Source organism: Microtus pennsylvanicus, chromosome 10 (assembly GCF_037038515.1).
Source record: "Microtus pennsylvanicus isolate mMicPen1 chromosome 10, mMicPen1.hap1, whole genome shotgun sequence".
Taxonomy (NCBI): domain Eukaryota; kingdom Metazoa; phylum Chordata; class Mammalia; order Rodentia; family Cricetidae; genus Microtus; species Microtus pennsylvanicus.
The window spans coordinates 6,576,670-6,597,493 of record NC_134588.1 but is presented as its reverse complement, the minus strand read 5'-3'; the positions used below and the strand labels follow the sequence as shown (position 1 = coordinate 6,597,493).

The window sequence follows — 20,824 nt, the reverse complement described above, 5'->3', positions numbered from 1 at the left end:
AGGCCGCGCTGAGGCTTGCAGGATGCTGGAGGCAGCAGAGGTAGCCTCTGAAGGAAGCAAGCAAGGCAGAGTCGGGATTTGCATAAGGTAGAAGAATAAAGGGCCAAAGATTCCTGAGGAACCAACAGCTCCAGTATTGTCTGGGAACTGGAGAATTAAGCCGTTTGTGTGGAGAGGGGACCTTCACCAGATTCCCTATGCTTTAGTCAGGCTACCACAGGAACTAATTTTACACAAAGTCTGGAAACTATTTTAAGTAGTTTAAATCCAGGAGAAATATATCAATTTGGTAGCAATAACTATAAATCAATTCTACCCTACAATGCTAATATAACACCATTGATTTAAGAGCATGCAAATATTCTCTTTTAAGAGCCATTTTTTTCCTTTGTTCCATCAGTTTCTTTAACTGTGTCCTTCTAAAGACAACTTTCCAGGAGTCCTTCTCACTGTGGACAATGTGGTTTAGCCTGATTCGTGTGGACATTTGGAGATTGGCTCCCACAGGTGCTGCTGGCCTCTATGCAATGCCATTTCCAAGGTCAACACTGATTTCTCCGAGTCTGGCCCTTAACTGGAATTTGTCAACACCATTTATTAACTCTGGTGGAAAAAATATCCATTCACCTGCTTCTTACCATTGGGCCATCCCCCAAACTTCATGAATTTCCTCTGAGGACCCAGGCACTCATTTACTCTCCCCCAGGCTCAGGCCTTCACCGTATCTTCTGTGGGCCTCGTGGATATCCTCATCTTTTTGTCCTCTGCTTCAGTTCATACTAAGTACTGTTGGATTCATCATCTAAAAACAGCTTCATGCGCACTTCCTTCTCCGGATGCAACACCTATGTTCTTGACAAATAACTGTGGAGGCCCTGTTCTCACCAGCTGTCTCCCTCCTTCCTCACACATTTCTACTTCATCCTCCATGCTCCAGCCACGCATCCTCATGCTCCAGCCACGCATTCATGCTCTAGCCACGCATCCTCATGCTCCAGCCACGCATCCTCATGCTCCAGCCACGCATCCTCATGCTCCAGCCACGCATCCTCATGCTCCAGCCACGCATCCTCATGCTCCAGCCACGCATCCTCATGCTCCAGCCACGCATTCATGCTCCAGCCACGCATTCATGCTCCAGCCATGCATTCATGCTCCAGCCACGCATCCTCATGCTCCAGCCACGCATCCTCATGCTCCAGCCACGCATCCTCATGCTCCAGCCACGCATCCTCATGCTCCAGCCACACATCCTCATGCTCCAGCCACGCATCCTCATGCTCCAGCCACGCATCCTCATGCTCCAGCCACGCATCCTCATGCTCAAGCCACGCATTCATGCTCCAGCCACGCATCCTCATGCTCCAGCCACGCATTCATGCTCCAGCCATGCATTCATGCTCCAGCCACGCATTCATGCTCCAGCCACACATCCTCATGCTCCAGCCACGCATCTTCCATCCTCCAGCCACGCATTCATGCTCCAGCCACGCATCCTCATGCTCCAGCCACGCATTCATGCTCCAGCCACGCATCCTCATGCTCCAGCCACGCATCCTCATGCTCCAGCCACGCATCCTCATGCTCCAGCCACGCATCCTCATGCTCCAGCCACGCATCCTCATGCTCCAGCCACGCATTCATGCTCCAGCCACGCATCCTCATGCTCCAGCCACGCATTCATGCTCCAGCCATGCATTCATGCTCCAGCCACGCATTCATGCTCCAGCCACACATCCTCATGCTCCAGCCACGCATCTTCCATCCTCCAGCCACGCATTCATGCTCCAGCCACGCATCCTCATGCTCGAGCCACGCATCTTCCATCCTCCAGCCACGCATTCATGCTCCAGCCACGCATCCTCATGCTCCAGCCACGCATTCATGCTCCAGCCACGAATCCTCATGCTCCAGCCACGCATCCTCATGCTCCAGCCACGCATCCTCATGCTCCAGCCACGCATCCTCCATGCTCCAGCCACGCATCCTCCATGCTCCAGCCATGCATCCTCCAAGCTCCAGCCACGCATCCTCCAAGCTCCAGCCATGCATCCTCCATGTTCCAACCACGCATCCTCCATGTTCCAACCACACATCCTCCATGTTCCAACCACGCATCCTCCATGTTCCAACCACGCATCCTCCATATTCCAACCACACATCCTCCATATTCCAACCACGCATCCTCCATATTCCAACCACACATGATCCATATTCCAACCACACATCCTCCATATTCCAACCACACATCCTCCATATTCCAACCACACATCCTCCATATTCCAACCACACATCCTCCATATTCCAACCACGCATCCTCCATATTCCAACCACGCATCCTCCATATTCCAACCACACATCCTCCATATTCCAACCACATATCCTCCATATTCCAACCACACATCCTCCATGTTCCAAGCACACATCCTCCATATTCCAAGCACACATCCTCCATATTCCAACCACACATCCTCCATGTTCCAAACACACATCCTCCATGTTCCAAACACATGTCCTCTATGCTCCAGCCACACATCCTCCATATTCCAGCCACACATCCTCCATGCTCCAGCCACGCATCCTCCATGCTCCAGCCACGCATCCTCCATGCTCCAGCCATGCATCCTTTATCCTCCAGCCACACATCCTCCATGTTCCAAACACACGTCCTCTATGCTCCAGCCACGCATCCTCTATGCTCCAGCCACGCATCCTCTATGCTCCAGCCATGCATCCTCCATACTCCAACCACACATCCTCCATATTCCAACCACACATCCTCCATATTCCAACCACACATCCTCCATATTCCAACCACACATCCTCCATATTCCAACCACACATCCTCCATATTCCAACCACGCATCCTCCATATTCCAACCACGCATCCTCCATATTCCAACCACACATCCTCCATATTCCAACCACGCATCTTCCATATTCCAACCACGCATCCTCCATATTCCAACCACACATCCTCCATATTCCAACCACGCATCCTCCATATTCCAACCACACATCCTCCATATTCCAACCACACATCCTCCATATTCCAACCACACATCCTCCATATTCCAACCACACATCCTCCATATTCCAACCACACATCCTCCATGTTCCAAACACACATCCTCCATGTTCCAAACACACGTCCTCTATGCTCCAGCCACACATCGTCCATATTCCAGCCACACATCCTCCATGCTCCAGCCACGCATCCTCCATGCTCCAGCCACGCATCCTCCATGCTCCAGCCATGCATCCTTTATCCTCCAGACACACATCCTCCATGTTCCAAACACACGTCCTCTATGCTCCAGCCACGCATCCTCTATGCTCCAGCCACGCATCCTCTATGCTCCAGCCATGCATCCTCCATATTCCAACCACACATCCTCCATATTCCAACCACACATCCTCCATATTCCAACCACACATCCTCCATATTCCAACCACACATCCTCTATGCTCCAGCCACGCATCCTCCATGCTCCAGCCATGCATCCTCCATATTCCAACCACACATCCTCCATATTCCAACCACACATCCTCCATGTTCCAAACACACGTCCTCTATGCTCCAGCCACGCATCCTCTATGCTCCAGCCATGCATCCTCCATGCTCCAGCCATGCATCCTTTATCCTCCAGCCACGCATCCTCTATGCTCCAGCCATGCATCCTCCATGTTCCAACCACACATCCTCCATGTTCCAAACACACATCTTCCATGTTCCAAACACACGTCCTCTATGCTCCAGCCACACATCCTCCATATTCCAGCCACACATCCTCCATGCTTCAGCCACGCATCCTCCATGCTCCAGCCATGCATCCTCCATGTTCCAGCCACGCATCCTCTATGCTCCAGCCATGCATCCTCCATGCTCCAGCCATGCATCCTTTATCCTCCAGCCACGCATCCTCCATGCTCCAGCCACGCATCCTCTATGCTCCAGCCACGCATCCTCCATGTTCCAAACACACGTCCTCTATGCTCCAGCCACGCATCCTCTATGCTCCAGCCATGCATCCTCCATGCTCCAGCCATGCATCCTTTATCCTCCAGCCACGCATCCTCCATGTTCCAGCCACGCATCCTCTATGCTCCAGCCATGCATCCTCCATGCTCCAGCCATGCATCCTTTATCCTCCAGCCACGCATCTTCCATGTTCCAGCCACGCATCCTCTATGCTCCAGCCACGCATCCTCCATGTTCCAAACACACATCCTCTATGCTCCAGCCACGCATCCTCTATGCTCCAGCCATGCATCCTCCATGCTCCAGCCATGCATCCTTTATCCTCCAGCCACGCATCCTCCATGTTCCAACCACACATCCTCCATGTTCCAAACACACGTCCTCTATCCTCCAGCCATGCATCCTCCATACTCCAGCCATGTACACTGTTTTCTCTCCAGAGGACAAGATGCACCCTCTCCTACCTCCTACAGTTGTTTATTTGTTACTGCCTTTCCTGCCTGCCCTACAGCCTGACAAATGCTATCTAGTCTTCAAAGGATGCTGGATGCTACTTTTTTTTCCCACAAATCCTTCCTAGGTTCTCTGACACAAAGTTATCCACCCCCTAAAACTGTACTATTACTTCATCTATTATGACCTAGCATTTGTATTCTGTGTACAAACATTCTTATTCCTGCAAAGTAGCCTCTTTCAATAAAAGTAATCCATCATCTTGCTAAGTTAGGACCTTCTGACATGAAATGCTATGGAATACATGACGCAAATGGCATTAGCCAAGTTGGAAAATTACCTGACCCACACACAAGGAGGCACAACACCAAGAAGATTTTCATTGCCACACACAAGTGCTCATTCTAGAGATGAAGTTACAAATCGCTGGACAGACTTAAAGCTGAGTCAGCATTCTGCAATGGCCGCAAGGACCACTAACTCTAGAGCTGTGTTTGTGTTCTAATCCCACCTTTGTGATTATGGGAGAGGTATCTAACTTCTCTACCTGACTGTGCTCACCTGTATCTCAGTGCTCCTGACAACCATCTACCTCTCCCTGCAGGGCCATCGGGAGGTTTCGACTCATGCACAAAACACAGATAAATATAGGTATTTGTAAGTTATATGTCTTCACCACTGTTACTAGAAAGAGAATTCACTGTCTTGCTGTCAAGTCTGATTGTCCTCTGTAGCCTGGCAAAGGTTGTGATGGACAAGGTGAAATTCATCACGGGAGTGGTCCTCCATAGAATGGACAGAATCCTGGTCAACAGAGCAGTCATATGAAGCCCTGGGTCAAACCGACAGAAAGCATTCAGCCACCAAAAGGCTAGTACACAAATAGCCATTGTGTCCATAAATACATCCATTGTTGTCATCCAGATGGGCCCCAAAGAAAACTGTTGGACTTACATATTTTGGCCAATGATTCGACATAAAGGCAAGCACAGATAACTGCTACAAAAGAAACCTAGCACTGTACACTGAGTTTAGTCTGATAAGCAAGTTCTGCACCCAGGTTTTTAAGCCACATCATTTAGAAGGACTTTGAATACCGGAGTCTGCTTCAAAGATGCTCAAATGATACAGTGATTTGCTTATTGATGGTGTGGTTAATAGCTGTGACTGCAGGGCATCAACAACTGTCAACATTAAGATACATTAAACACACGCTGCCATAGTGCTTCAGCTTGGTCTTACACTACAGACTCAGATACATGGGGCAAGATCAAAACAGCTAGTAAACTTGATACTTGATCACTGTTTACTCAAAGCACAGGCAGGTACTCTCATATCCAAATGATTACAGTGTTAGGAATAACAAACTCATTTATCATCTTAATTTTAGACAGAATATACTGATTACATGAATTATAGTAAGCAGGCTGATACTATACAAAACAAACACACAGAAACTCTGGCCTTTGTCCCATGGTGACTGGAATCCCTACGTTCCCTCATCGCTGGAAGACTGGCCCATATGCTTCAGCTGGTTCCCTTCATCCCAGTGTCAGGAAAGGTTAGTCAGGGTAGACTGAAGGCTAAAGCAAATGTCCCCAAATCTCAGCAGCCTCGTGCAAAAACACTTCATCTCTTCTTCACCTTGTATTCTAAGTTGCAGCATATCAGGGCTCGCTTCCACATGGCCACTTTGGGGACCCAAGTTTCTCCCTTCTCTCATCCGTCAGAGACCTCCCTGGACCCTCAACAGCTGATCAGGAGGTCAGAGCAAGAGGAGTTGTAAACAATTACCCCTCTTTGAGCCTTATCTTGCATCTGTATACATCCCATAATGATAAGCAATTGGGGTCTAATACATAGATTGTCAATTGGTGGTAATTTTATCTCCTGAAATATAGAGATTTATCAGATTGTTAGACAATGGCACCTAGTGGGTAGAATCCAGGGACACTATTAAACATCCCACAGCACAGTTAGGTACCTCCACAACAAGGAAACATCCAATCCCACTGTTAAAATGCTGAGATTTCAATGGGCTAGTCTCTGTCACAGTCATCTGTATGTCCATACTGGAATCCACCATCACTTTCCACTAATCAAGCCCAGCAGTCCCGCATGGGTCATTTGCTAGTCTCTTCTTCCTCCAGCTGACCAAGTCAAGGTCCCACCAGTCAGAGAATTCACATTGGAAGGGGATGACAGCGTCATGCAGAGTTAAAGAGATTGAGATTAAGGAGAGAAAGTGGAAGGAGGTAATTCCGGCTGTGGGAGTTGAGAGGAGACCGATAGATGGGTGAAGAGGAAAGAGGCCTGGGGGGGGGGGGACACATCCTACAGCTCTCCCTCAGCATACAAGGAAATGGCATGACTCACGGAACAGAGATGTCGAAAGAGGGACTTCATTCTTCCTGGAATGAGGGGCAATAGTAAGAGAAGAGGGCTGTAAAATGCTTTTCTGTTCAAATGTGGGGTTTGCTACTGCATTCAAGAAAGGTATGGGTATCTCGTGGAATATCTGACAGAATAGCAAACACTAACTTTCAAAAAGTGACACTTGTAGAAACAGTTCACACCACCAGGCTTCGCAGAAGCTGCCCGGCACAATGGAATGCTCAAGCGATAGGGAAAGCCACTTCTAGACTCCCGAAAGAATTTGACACCAACATTTTCAAAGACGGCTCTTGAGCCAACAGCAGAGTGATTAGGGCAAATAGAACATCCAAACCATACACCTTGAAAGACAGGCTCGTGTGGGGCTCTGGTTCTTCTAATAAACTATGCGGCACTGAAGCGTCTTTTAGTGATTTCCCTTTATAGCTCCTCACCCCCGTTTTAAGTACGCTCCCACTGGGTGAGGGTACGAGGACAGACCAGAGCTGTGGGACAGATCAGCTGATGCAGTGCTGCAAGCATCAGGGATGAGGCAGATCCCATACCTAAATTTAAAAGGCAGGTATTGTGATGTGCATTTGTAATCCCAGTGCTGGGGACCTAGGGATTGCTGGGTCCCTGGGTCTTATTAGTAATCCAGCCTCCTCTACTTGGTAACAAAATGCACAACAAATAAAACCAAAGATGTATGCCATCTGAAGAGCAATTCCTGAGATCACCCTCTGCTGTCCACACATAAACACACACAAAAGAAAACAGATGTGACCACATCACTCAGGGCCATTGCCTATTTTGGCATAAGCCTGCCATGTGCCCTGAGCCAAGTTACTGATGTTCCCAGGTTCTAGCCTCCCAGACAAACAGGTCTTCAGGCACTTTAAACCAGATTGCTTAAAGTACAGGACAGGCGCAACCTATCACATGTGTGCTGGAGCTGACACCCACCTATCCAACAGCTCTCAGTTTGTAAAATAAATTTTATAAATCTACATGTTTGGGAAGAAAACTCTCTGATAGCCTACCATGTCATTTGGTGGACGTTATCAGTAAGCAACTTCTTCAACAGACTTGAGCAAGATGCTTGGAAATGAAACTGAAATCACCACAGAAGCAGCAGAGACTTCGCATTTTGAGAATAAAACCGAATTTTGGAACGACTGTGTTTCTATGAATATCTTCACTCCCACTCTGCCTCCTTCCCATCACTGTCTTACTACTTCTGTGATGAGCTGGGGAGAGACAACGTATATTTACCTATTCGGTACGACAGATTATATAGAGTACTATCAGTTACCTAGCCAAAAACAAAACTTATAAAAGGAAGAAATTTGTTTCTTTACAAATCCGAATCATTGGGGAAAACAAATAAGATGTGGACAACCGCTTCCACAGAGAGAGTGGGAGGATTCTATATCGCAGGCAGACACCCCTTTTGCAAGATTGGGCTCTAGATTAAGCCACGTTTGCCTTCAGGAAAATGACTAAAGAACCTCGTGCTGCCATCCCACATGGAACCAAAGAAGACCAGGCAAGTGGCACTGACTACATCAGCCTACACGTCAAAGCTGATTAGGGCTGCCTTCCCAATTTACAAGGAATTCTACACTGTCTACACGGTGTCTCTCTTCCATTGAAGACTAGACCTAGCCGTGAGGGAATCTCAGTCTATGGGGTACAATGAATTGAGCATGTTTGGAAACTCCAAGGGCAGACTCCACACATTAGGTGATATAGGATCTGAAACCTAACATAGGCATTTTTCCTTCTTAGTGAAGGCGTTTTCCGTGGCAAACTAACAAATATCTTGCAGGACAGTGTGACAACTACCTCGGGATGTAATTATCAAATACCTTAGTTATAAAAAAAACCTAAGGGTAGATGAACCATTAATTTTAATAGACTGGAGAGAAAAGGAAAGCACCAACTAAACTAGCATTGAGCATTTTGCTTTTAGAAAGGCTATTCACTAAATGCAATCGGCTCACCCAAGATTCCCCTCGCACAAGCAAGCTATTCGCCTTTTACTTAGGTGAGGTAATGTAGAATGAAGAAATCCCGCTCCTCAACATACAGTGAACATGATGTCTTAGTGATCATAACAATTCCATGCGGAAAATGGCATAGGTGCCTTACAATTACCTCCCATCTGCATTCATGAAAGTAGCAGAAGAAACAACCACCAAATTAACCGAATATACCAGCTGCTGGCAATCCGCTGCAGACTCTTCTCACAACAGCATAGTAGCCTTGGATGCCCTGCTATCCTTCCCGAGGAGACAGGAAGACAGGGGTTATCATCTAACATCTGGTAAATACTTAGAGAGTCTGTGGGACTGAATGTCTTAGCAGTTTCTTTCCAAGATATACTAGAGCATGGAGCCAGGCCTAGTTCATTTCCTCCCCCAGGTGTTGTAGCAGATTCATCGTGAAATCTCTCTAGAATCCTTGGGAGAATGCACGAGGTCTTGTGTGTACAGCATCCCCAGGCAAGCCCACGTTTCTGTCATGTTTACAACATTGGGCAAGTTCCAGAAACATCCCTGCTTCGAACAAAAGACAAGGCAGTTTGATTGTCTGTTGGGATGTGTGATTTCCCTAAGAAGAGAAACATCGAAGACAGACTCCTACATAAACATACTGCAGATGCCACTGCACCAAGACAGCAAAGGACATCTGGAATCAAACCCCTCCAATTACGAGAGACTCGGTGTGAACTGGCTCAACACTGATGGGGATCGGCAATCGCAGCCTGACCAGGACTCAGGGAGAAGAGGTGCCACGCCTTCTTTGTGTGGCTCTTTAAGTGACTGCTAAAGAACTCACTGCTCCAAACAAGTCTTCATTGAGTGCTCACTGTGTTCCTATCTGTGGACAACAGCCTGGGCTAGCTCAGGAGCACCCACTGGTAAGGGCAATTTCTGAAATAGTTCATTAGCTTTGTATTTCTAGTATATTTTTTTTACTTATTATATTATCTGATTTTGTTGTCTTCATTAAAGGATCTTTCTTTAAAAAAAAAAAAACAAACAGAAACAGAAGAGTAGCAGCAAGCAAAGACCCACTCCAGATTCCTAAGTGAGGGCCTTAACAACATCAGGCCACCTTCTCTCTGCTCGGTCAATCCTCCCCTTCACCATCCTCATGCCCGAGCTGGCCATATGCCCACAATGTCTGCTTTAGGATGGCATACAATAACCATAATACACAACAGAACTTCTATAGAGAAAGGCAATTTGCCCCAGTTTTCTTCTGACTGTTCAGCGGTAAAATGGTGTTCCTATGTAATAGACAGCCTTGGGCACACCCTGCACAAGACCGCTGAGCCCAGGAAAGGGGCAGACAAATGAGGTTCTAACACAACGACATACTGCACAAACCCCTGGCCTCTCCCCTTGGCTATCAGACTGCAGAAGCAGTGGCCCAAGGCATTGAAATTTCTCCAGGATTCTCATACCAAGGTAATGAAAAAGCAGGAGCCTGGGTGCAGAACTTATCTGCCAGGAAGAGATTCCACACAGCGCCTACAACCTGTCAGACCCCATGTCAGGAGAGCTGGAGCTGAGACGGCGATGGGTCAACAATGCACCAGAAGTTCTTGAACCCTCATGTCAGCACCGTGAAGATGGACTTTGGGATCACTGGACCTCTTTATCCCTCTTCTCTATGTACCCACAGTGAATAAATCTCTTTTCTCTGCTTTTCACTGTTGCTTGCCTCTTTTTTCAAAAATCTGATTTATTTGTTTTCTATGTGTATGAGTATCCACCTGCATGTATGTATATGTAGCAATGTGTCTTGTGTTCATGGAGATCAGAAGGCATTGGAGTTACAGTCAATGGAGTTACAGATGGTTGTGAGCACTCATCCGGGTTCTGGGGACCAAATCTGGGTCCTCTATAAGAGCAGCAAGTGCTCTTTAATGGCTGAGCCTTTGCTCCGGCCTCTATTGCGTATCTCTTTAACTGGCCTCTTGAGGATGCTAAGAGACTCGCTTGTTAGGACTGCAAGCACAAGTACAAGTCAATGCTCCAACAAGATCATTCTGGTGTGTCCTTCACTGGGCTTGGAGAAAGGAGCTGTTGTCCTAAGTCAGCTCAGCAACTCTGGTTTCCTCATTCTCTTTCTGACTTGTTGCCTCTAGCTGCTTCTAGCTGGCTCCAGCTTCCTCCTGAGCAGTAGTTCCTTCAAAACTACAAACCACTTGAGAAAAATGTGATAGAGATGCCCCAATATGTCAATGTTAAGTCCTCAATGACAATAAAGTACAAAGGGAACCCTCTGTGACTCTTGTAGGCTTATAAATATTTAGGGGAAGTCATCTCCTAGGCTAGCTTACATGCTGCTTAGACCAGGCTTGCTCACTGATGGGTGGCAGATGTTGAATAAAATTGAAGTGAATAATAGCTGCATTTATTAGTGCTTCCCACATGTAGAGCATGCTATGTAATCTCTAATAATCTATCAATATCCTGTCTGTCTGTCTGTCTTGTTCCCACAACAGCTCAAGGAGCTTGATTCTCTCCCACTTTTAAAATGAAACAATGCCCAGTCAGTCCTTAGTTACTCAAGGTCAAACACAATGCCGCCACACTTTAAAAATTCCCTGCTTCAAACCGCTCCCCTGGAGCAGGGCCATGAAAACACACGGCAAGAAATCAGAAATTGAGAGATAGTACCAGACACATTTCTTTTATTCTCTTTCACTTTAGCTTTGTATTTACAAAAATACTGCGTTAAGTATATACATTAAACTGTAACAAAATAGAGACTTTTGTTAGACTCGCACCTGGTAAAGACAAGCACCCACTACTTGAATAAATATAATTGTTTATCCAATATGTGGCTTATTCACTGGTGATTAATGTTTCAAGTGCTGGTTATATTCCCTTAGGATCCGGCCTTGGGGGTTTTGAAGTATCAGTGTCATAGGGCAGGAGAAGACAGGGTCGCTCAGTCTAGTTAAGGCTGACCCTGTCCTCCAAAGGATACAAAGTTCTCTAATGTGCTCCTAACTAGTTTTTTGTTTGTTTGTTTGTTTGTTTGGTTGGTTGGTTGGTTGGTTGGTTGGTTTGGTTTGGTTTGTGTTGTTTATGTTATTTTGGTGGTAATTATTTTGACGTAGTTTCTTGTAATCCAGGCTCCTCAGTAAATAACTCCGGCTGACCTTGAACTTCTGAACCTGTTGCCTCTACCTCGCTTTGTTCAATGCCCAAACCACAAAATAAATAAATACATTTAGTAAGGTGGTGCACACCTGTAATCCCAGCACTGGGAAAGGAAGGAGATGGATGGGAGTTCAAGGTTGTGTTTAGCTACATATAAAGTTTGAGGCCAATGTGGATTCTAGGAGATCTTATTTCAATAAAAAATAAAGTAAACTAAATAAGTGCTGAGATTAAAGGCAAGTGCCACCCTGTCTAGCTCTCCAGCCATTTGTAATCTCACACTACTAACCCAAACGGAACCACGTTGCAGCTGGCACACTGCCAAAGAACGTCACTTCACAGACTGGTTTTGAGACACTTGTCTCAGCTCCATTCTCTATCCTTCAAACTGAGAACAGTTTGTGTGAATGCATTCCTGTTCAGCTTCTCCCAGAAGCTGACACATTTCTCTCCGTGGTAATAACACTCTCCTTCATGATCGGTCACGTCAGTTCTAGAACCAACAGAACAGAACCAGGTGCACAAAGATAACCATGAGAGGACACGCGGTGGTCAGCCTTGTCACTCAGTCCATCAGGTGCCAACATCACTAGTTTGCATTGGAGTCTGCTGGGACGGGAAGTCCTCATGCTGCTAGCACTGTGTCGCCAAGGAGAAGATTGGTTGGTTGGTTGGTTGACTGATTGATTGATTTTGTAAGTAACAGACAAAAACAGGCTGAAACAAAGACAAGTTTTTCTAGAATGACCAACAGTAAGAATTTTTACCCTCCAATCATAGTGCTATGATAAGGGCAGCCTGGTATTTAAGTTTAATTCCATATTAATCATTGTTAACATAATCAGAGGAAACGTTTAGAAACAAACTTCTTTCTAATCTTTGAGAATATAGGACAAAAGTGTCTATAGTTCCTTCATTGTGGTAGATCAAAATCAGTTCCTATGTCAAAGGTTCACCAACAATAAGGTATTTATTGATCACTCCTTGTGCATTAACAAGGTGGTAAACACCAAGTGGTGTGAGATTCATCCAGGTCTCGTGTTGTAGGAGCTTTTGAAGAAAAAGATCATGTAGATAGCAGTTGCTGCCATCCCCTGGAGGGAAGTGCCCCTCGGCTACCCTCTTCACTGCTGGGCAGGACCCAGAAGGGCAATGGCTGAAGGGTCTCATGCACTAGGGCTCTGGGGAGAGGAGGCTTAATGGCAAAAGACATCCTCGGACATCTCTTTAAAGCTCCTGCCTTTACGTTAGTTAGCTTTGATAAGTTTCTATGATACAGTAACTAAACGGAAAGATACTCCAATACTAACAATGCAGTGTTCCTTGTCATGAACAATGATGAATAAGTGAACAAATGAATATGAATGAACGAAAATGAATGAAATGAGACAGCAGAGACAACCTTTCCACAGAATTTTGATAATGAAGGATCACCAAGGGATCAAATGACCCAGTTAAATGTTGAGCTGAGAGTAGAAGCTATAGGTTGAGAAGAGGGAAAAGAAAGGACACTGAGGCCACACCATGCACAAGAACCAAGAAAAGTGCAATTAAGTTTTGGGAAAACTATTGGTGGTACATGCCTATAATGCCAGCCAAGATCAGAGAGGCAGAGGCAAGAAGGTACCTTGGGCTTGCTGGTCACCCATCCCAGCCTTACTCAGAGAACCCTAGGCCAGTAAGAGACCCCATCTAAAAAACCAAGTGGGTGGTGTCTGAGTTAGAACAACACCAAGCTGTCTTCTGACTTCTACATGTACACACACATAAGCAGAAATGAAGACTGGAAAGGAATTCAGGGATCAAACCAGAGAAAACGAAAGGAAAAATAGGAACATAAGCTCCCTCCCAGGAAAATCCTGAAATATATGTAAATCATGGGCGCTGACTCCTGGGACCCACCGCACAACAGAGTCCCTGGAAGAAGCAGAACCATGCCTTCTTCCCCCCACCCCATCTTTCTGACTACTGGGGCTTTGTGACGGTAGGTGGCAGGGAGCACTCATTTTTGCCACAAGTGTCCTCCACCAGCATAACCAACTTCATAAGAGCATTAAAGAGGTCACATAGAATATAGAAATATATTTTAAAGTTGGTTAAATGTCCTTCAAGGTGAGTCTCATGGGGCTCTCTTCTCTTTCTCGCTCATACTGTGTTCGCCCTTGGCCTAACCCTGGAGCTGCCTCCTCGATAACTGCCTCTCCGCTCCTCCTCCCAGCATTGCACTCAGATGAAGCTGGGCTGGAAGGGTGGCCTCCGCATCACTAGGCTAAAGCACTGCCATTTCAGAGATTAACTCAGTTTACTATGTCGCTTCTATGTATCTTTGAAAATTACTTTAAGGTGACAAAAGCAATACTATTTCATTAAATTCTCTGCTCAACTTTAAAGTACATATCAAATCTTAAAGATTCTAATCTATGCACATAGGGTTCCAGGAATCATCTCAAAGTGGGCAATGATGTTTAAGTGACCAGCTCATCCCAAAGCAACTGTCTCTCTGAAAGCAGCCAGGGTTGCAAGGCGTGGTCCACAGCACCCAGTTCTTTGTATGGGGAGTAAGGCGAGGCAGGATTTAAAATGCACCACCCTCATAGCTTGAATGAATACCCTAGAACCCTCTGGTGTCCTGTGAGTCCACTGACCTGAAAAAGCCTCCTGGCCAAATTGCTTTTTCTAAGCATCAAAATTACAACAGTTGTTTTAAGCCCATCCCTACCTGTTCTTATCTGTTTTCCTAAGCCCATTCCTACCTGTTCTTATCCGTTTTCCTGTTTTCAGCAGGTCACCTTCTGGGTGACTCTAGGCCCACCTGCCATTCCTTTCTATCCTGGAATGTTCCAAACAAAATCAGGAAGTCTTAGACAAGAAGCAGATGGTAAGGGAGAAAAAGTCTGCAAAAGACATTTCCGCGTTACATAATGCTGGGCATGAAACCTGCTAGCATTGGCCTTGGAAATAACTACTAGCCTATTGCTGCAGAGCAAACTGCACCCCAGACAGTCATAAAGAAAAATTCTCTATTTTTTGATAATTAGGAGATAATCATAAAAGTAAATATACTAACACTTTAGTAAATAACAGGTTGGAGAAGATCTTTGTTTTTAATGTATGTGTACATGTGTGTATATAACGTGTATGTGCATGTGTGATATGAATTCACGTTTCTGTGTTTGCATGTGTGCAAGTATGTGCGTGTCCACAACACACATGTGTAGGTCAGAGGACCTAGGTATTGGTCATTACCTTCTACCTTGTTTGAGAGGGTGTCTCTTTGTCATTCTCTGCGGCAAACACCAGGATAGCTGCAATATAAGCCTCCAGAGAGTCTCCTGTCTCTCCTTCCTTTGTTGTTGGGACACTGGGATTACAAATGTGTTCTCCAAAATTCAGCTTTACTTGGGAGCTGGGAATGTAAGTCCGGTCCTCAGTCTTGCAAAGCAAGCACTTGACCCACTGAGTCATCTCCCCAGTCAATGGACCACACTCTTTAAGGTATTTACCATTTTTTTTTACTCAATAGCTGCTCATGGAACAGCAAATACCTTCCGAGTCTTGAGCCAGGCCCCGTGAGACAAGAAATGTATAAGTCACTAGTAGCACAGCTGTTCCCAGTGCTTCCCACTTACATGCAAGAAATACTGAATTGTAGCTAAAGAGGTCATAGAGCTCGGGATCAGAACAGTGCAACACGCTTCTGGGCAGCATTGCGGGATTGATTTACACCTGAGCCACTTCCTCTCTTGAGTGCAGTGATCCCTTAGGATCAAGCTCCATCACACCTCTATCAGTTTAGGGTCTGAGTGACTACAAAGAGCCTGGCCTTTCTACTCAGTAAGCCCAGTAAAGAAGCTGCCAGGCAGGGACATGTGGAGCGCTCCTTACTACAGCAAAATCTATAACACATCGCTGCTGGAAAGGACTGGAAAGAAGCCCACAAAAGTCTACCTGTCCCATCTGTCTTCTAAATTGGGTAACACAGAAATGTAGACTTTGGTTCAAACTTGATGCACAGCAAGGTGTGAGAAGCACCTTGAGAAGAAGGTATAGGAACAGTGGTCAAGAGGAAATGAAAACAGATGACCTCCCTACATTGGTCGAGCCTCAGCAGCCATGGAGAACCCAACTGAAGAGTTCAAAGTTCATAAAGAAAAGGCTACTTCTGACCCAGCCCAGGCACTTAGGGAGTAGAGAGCACCCTAGAGACAAAGATAACCAAGCAGAGGCCACCTGAGCCTCCGAGGAGGCTCTTCCCTTGTCTCAGTCCCTTACATTTCTCTTTCTGCCTACAAGTCGTGAGGGTGATTCACGACTGTGTCTACCCATCACTCATCTTTGGGCACCTCTCACAGACCTGTTATCTATTAAGTGCCCAAGAACATCTGTTGAATGAGTTAGTGAGAACCAAGAAAAGCTTTGGAACCAAAAGTCAGCCATGCCAACCTAAAGCTAAACCCCCAGGGAGAAGAGACTCCTCATGGGGGGGGGAGCCAATGAAATGCAACATTTCATTATGAGTTATCACAGCACATGATTAAAAAATCACAATAAAACCTAATACTACACTGTGGCTATCTTTGTTCTTGAACATGCAATTACATGTGCAGGCAACTGTTTCCTTAGGTGGAAAATTGTAGGTGATTTTTTTTCTATTAAAAAAGCCACACCCTTGGTTCTATTGCATTATTACATTCTCTGTTATTCCATCACATGGTTTTCCTTCTTGCCGCAGCCCAGGACACACCCTGAATTACTGCTGACAGAAAAATCACTTGTCAGAATACCTCCATCCTAGCACCATTATAGGAATCTTGTCTCCCCAAAATCTTTGTTTCAGCAAGAACCACATGATGGCTCCACTGCTAATTATTTTCCAAGCTTTCCATAGGATTAGCATGGGTGTCGCTCCTTGTTTTAAAGTCACCTTTCAAAGCAAAACTACTCTAGACCTGAATGACAAGAGTCTCAAGTTTCTTACACTTTATTTTGAAAGGGGATTGGGGGAAACTGTAAAGACTCCGCTGTAGTCCTTGATGATGCCACGGGGCAAAAGATCCCAGGAACCTATGGCTTTTTGCAATCTGACTTCCTAGGAAAGGAAGCCCTGTATCCAGCCCTCTTTATGCCAGTGCAGAGATGTGTGTCTTGGTCCATCTGAAGGTGAGGTTTCCATGCACTCTGTCAAATTAATCTCTGATCTGGTGAGGCTGATCACAATAGACCTATCCTTGAAAAGAGAAGAACAGGCCTAAAGATAAAACGCAGGAGAGTCCAATGGTTCATATCTATACAAGTGGAACCTTAACTGAAGCTTTGTCTTCTCCAGGCTTTCTGCTCCTTCCCAACAACCCTTCCAGTAACTTGGTGCCCGTCCACCCTGCTCATGACATGGCAAATACTATTACAATAAACGATGGGAGAGAAACAGTACTATCTCCTAAGGCAGCCACTGCTCTCAGCCAGTGCCCTAACTGAGCACTGGTCAGATTTCTCATCGGCTTCACAATTATCAGTCTTCCTACAGTATCATTAGATGGCGTCCCTACTGTAGACAAAAGACTGCGTTACATCCAAGTCCACATTCAGGTACAATTGTCTGCGAACAGGCAGCATCAAAATTCCCACCATCCACTGGAACTAATACACTCCAATGTAAGCTGCCCCCAGTGGCCTCTCCAAAAGGAAAGGATGAAGTCATTTGCGATTTGTTGTTGGAACAAGACATTCAAATGAAGTTTCTTAGATAGGACAGGTTTTGTTTGCCTGGTTGGGCAGCCCCCACTCCTTCACAAATGGGAATGCTGTGGAAGCAGAAACCACCCAAGCAGTCCTGGGCCAGCACGGTGGGCCCAAATAATCCAGAGACACCCAGGCAGTTACACAGATTATCGGGGTTACCTGGATCTGTCGTGTGTCCCTTTCACCCCTGTCTGCGTGATGACATCAAGTGGAAAGCATATGCATTGGGGAAGCAAAAGGCTGACAAGCAGGAAGCGCGACTGGGACCCAGCTTTGTTCAGCCTGCAGTGAAACACAGGCAGTAAGGGGTTAGATACAGGCGTCACAGACAGAGATCCAAGCACCCTCCAGGGCCACTGGGATAGGAGTGGGTGTCCCAGGAGGGTGAGACTGAGGGGTGGAATGCTGTCAGGGCAAGGAAGGGGCATCATGGCTCTCCCAGCTCCTCTGCAGTCTCCCCCGCCCCCAAGTTCTCCCGCGGTATAGCAGCTACCAGCAACAGTAATCCCTCAGAAAGATAGGAGTACGGATGGAGAATACCATCATCTTGTGGCAAAGATAGACTAGCAAAATACACTAGTTAACCCACACAGCTGGCAACGCGGGCGCACAGTCACCCGGGCTGCAATTTGCGAGCATCATTTCCTTGCCCGGGCCACCACCTCTTCAAGTCACTGTCACTGTTTTGTCAATTACCCTACTGTTTCCAAATCTGTGCAGCGCTCGCTCCCCCCACCACACCCCCACGGTAGGCGGGATCCCAGACCAAAGCTTTCCAAGCAGCTCCCTACAAGTCCAGCTGGCTTTGTCCTGCCGCTGTCCTTCCAAGAGCAAGCGCCCCAGGCCCCTGGGTCCGCACAAAAGACCCCTGGAATCTGGCCCTCCACTCGGCTCCCTTTTCCCAAGAATGGCTAGGGGTCAACTTCTAGCAGGACATCTTGGACTGGAAAGGCAGGACAGGACTGCAGGGGACTACCTGGGGCTTGGAAAGGCTGGGGGGGCACAGCACGGACGCGCGCGCTCACACCTCAAGGGCGCGCGCAGCTCATGCACAAGGCGAGCTCTCGGGACCAGAGCTCCAAGGGGGCATCCCAGGACTCAGCGAACCAGAGGCAGCTGCCACGGCCCCATCGCGCTTCCAACTCGAGCAATGCCCGGGAGAAACACAACTCCCAGGACCACCTCCTTGGAAGACTCCACTCCAGCTCCGCACTTTTTTTTTACCCAAATAGGCCACCCCAGTCACAGTCCAAGAGGTACCCCCAAATGTATCCTAAGCTACCGTTGCCCTTCCCGGTTTTCATTAGGAGCAGGCATTCCCGCGCGCCCCCTCTGCACCCAGGACCGGGGAGCATACAGAGCCGGAAAACAAACCGAAACTCACTGACCTCTCTCGGCCGCCGGCTCCGACTCTGCTATGCTGGCTGTGGCCGCAGCAGCATGGGAAGCATGGGCAGCATCCCGGGAGTCGGCGCTGCCTGCCACGCTCTGCCAGACGCGCGTTGGGGGCCGCCTGCCGCCTGCTTCTCCCGCCGCGGGTTGCGGGGCGGCGCGGGCAGAGTGGCTGCGTCTCCTCCCGCAGCCCAGCTCCCGGCCCGTCCTTCCCTTGGCTTCAGGCGGCGCCTTCCATCCGCCCCGACACCCTCGGCGTCCTGGATTGGACACCCTCCGCCAGGCGCTGGTCACCGAACGGGAGCTTTTTGTGTCACCCCAAAGACCCAAGCGCTGAAGGGGGCGGGAGGCTGAGCTCTGCCTCACGGCACCGCCCCTTCCCGGCGACTCCGCCCCCTCCCGCACCCCACCCGGCAGCTTGGCCGGCGCGTCCCTGTCTGTCTGTCTGTCCCCAGTCGGGTGCGCGGGGGGGGGGGGGGGGGGGGGGTGATCGGGACGCTCTCCTGACCCACCCAAGACCAGCGAGCACCTGGACGTCTTGCCTTCCCCGCGCGGAAGCAGGACCTGAGCGGGATCAGGTGTGACCTGGAGCCCGGTGCCCGCAGGCTGGAGCAGCTGGCCTGGCCAAGGTGGTGACCCAGCTGCGACTCAGGACTCAGTACGGAGGGGTGAAGGAAGGAGTCTAGACTGTTGTCTTTCCCGCGGGTTCTTTTTGGCTTCCCCCAAAAGTTCAGGAGCCCAACCATGGCAAGAACCTGTCAGCGTGGAAGGGCATATGCACCGGGGAGGCCCTCAGGGACACCTCACATCTTGACCTCGTGTTGACAAAGCACACAAAATAGGGAAGCAGGAAGGAACAGGTGCTAGAGATAATAAGGAAGCCTGGGGGACTTCTAAGCTCATCTGATCGCCTATGTTAAAGCCCAACTTCGGTTCGGTAGTAAAGTGCTTGCCTAGCATGCATGAGAGCCCAGGCTTATCCCCAGCACCCCAAACAAAAATAAAGCCTAACTTAGTAACTTCTACCTTACAGGCATGCTCTTAATGTCATGTAATCCCAGAAAACCAAGGGGCTCCTCCTGCCTCTTTGCTTAGCATATAGTGGGGAAATGGAGGAGGAAGGTATCTGGGACACCACGCCTGAGTTCTGGCTCCTTTGGGGATCTATTCCACCAAGAAACGCCCAGTGTCTCTCTCCATCTCCACCGTTCAGCTGAAGGATCCCTCTGTTAGCGGACAGAACAGATGGCCTCATCTAGGCTGCAGGTACTGAGTGCCTGGATGGATCCCATGAGCCTTCCTGTACAATGGCGGTTCTCAGCCTTCCTAAAGCTTTGGCCTTTTAATACCTTTAATACCTCATGGTGTGGTGACCCCCAACCAAAAAATTATTTTCATTGCTACTTCATAACTGTAATTTGCTACTGTTATGAGTGATAATGTAAATATCTGTGTTTTCCAGTGGCCTTAGGCAACCCCTGTGAAAGGATCGTTGGACCCCCAGGGTTCATGGCCCAGAGTTTAAAAACTGCTGTTGTAGCAGCAGCCCTGAGAACCACGGTGGCTCTGTGTGACTTAAGGAAACAGTGTTGGTAGCCGGTCCCTCTTGCTTTCTCCCACACTTGCAACTTGAGGATGGTGCTCAAACCGAAAATTTGCATCCAGACTGATAAAGTTTGTAGGGTAGTGCAGTTTCTGG

General features: G+C 47.7%; 1 protein-coding gene across 4 annotated transcripts in view; it reads right to left on the bottom strand.

Annotated features, from left to right (window-relative positions):
• Rnf152 (ring finger protein 152) overlaps positions 1–19,477 on the bottom strand; it is a 75,365-nt gene extending 55,888 nt beyond the window's left edge. For 3 of the 4 annotated variants that reach the window (XM_075987651.1, XM_075987652.1, XM_075987649.1), the window contains exons 1-2: positions 19,122–19,477; positions 17,893–18,015 (exon numbers count right to left, since the gene is read on the bottom strand). The gene's annotated coding sequence lies outside the window, so the exon portion shown is untranslated. The remainder of the gene's footprint in view (positions 1–17,892; positions 18,016–19,121) is intronic. The other variant, XM_075987653.1, reaches the window with a different exon arrangement.
• Positions 19,478–20,824: the final 1,347 nt, after the last annotated feature.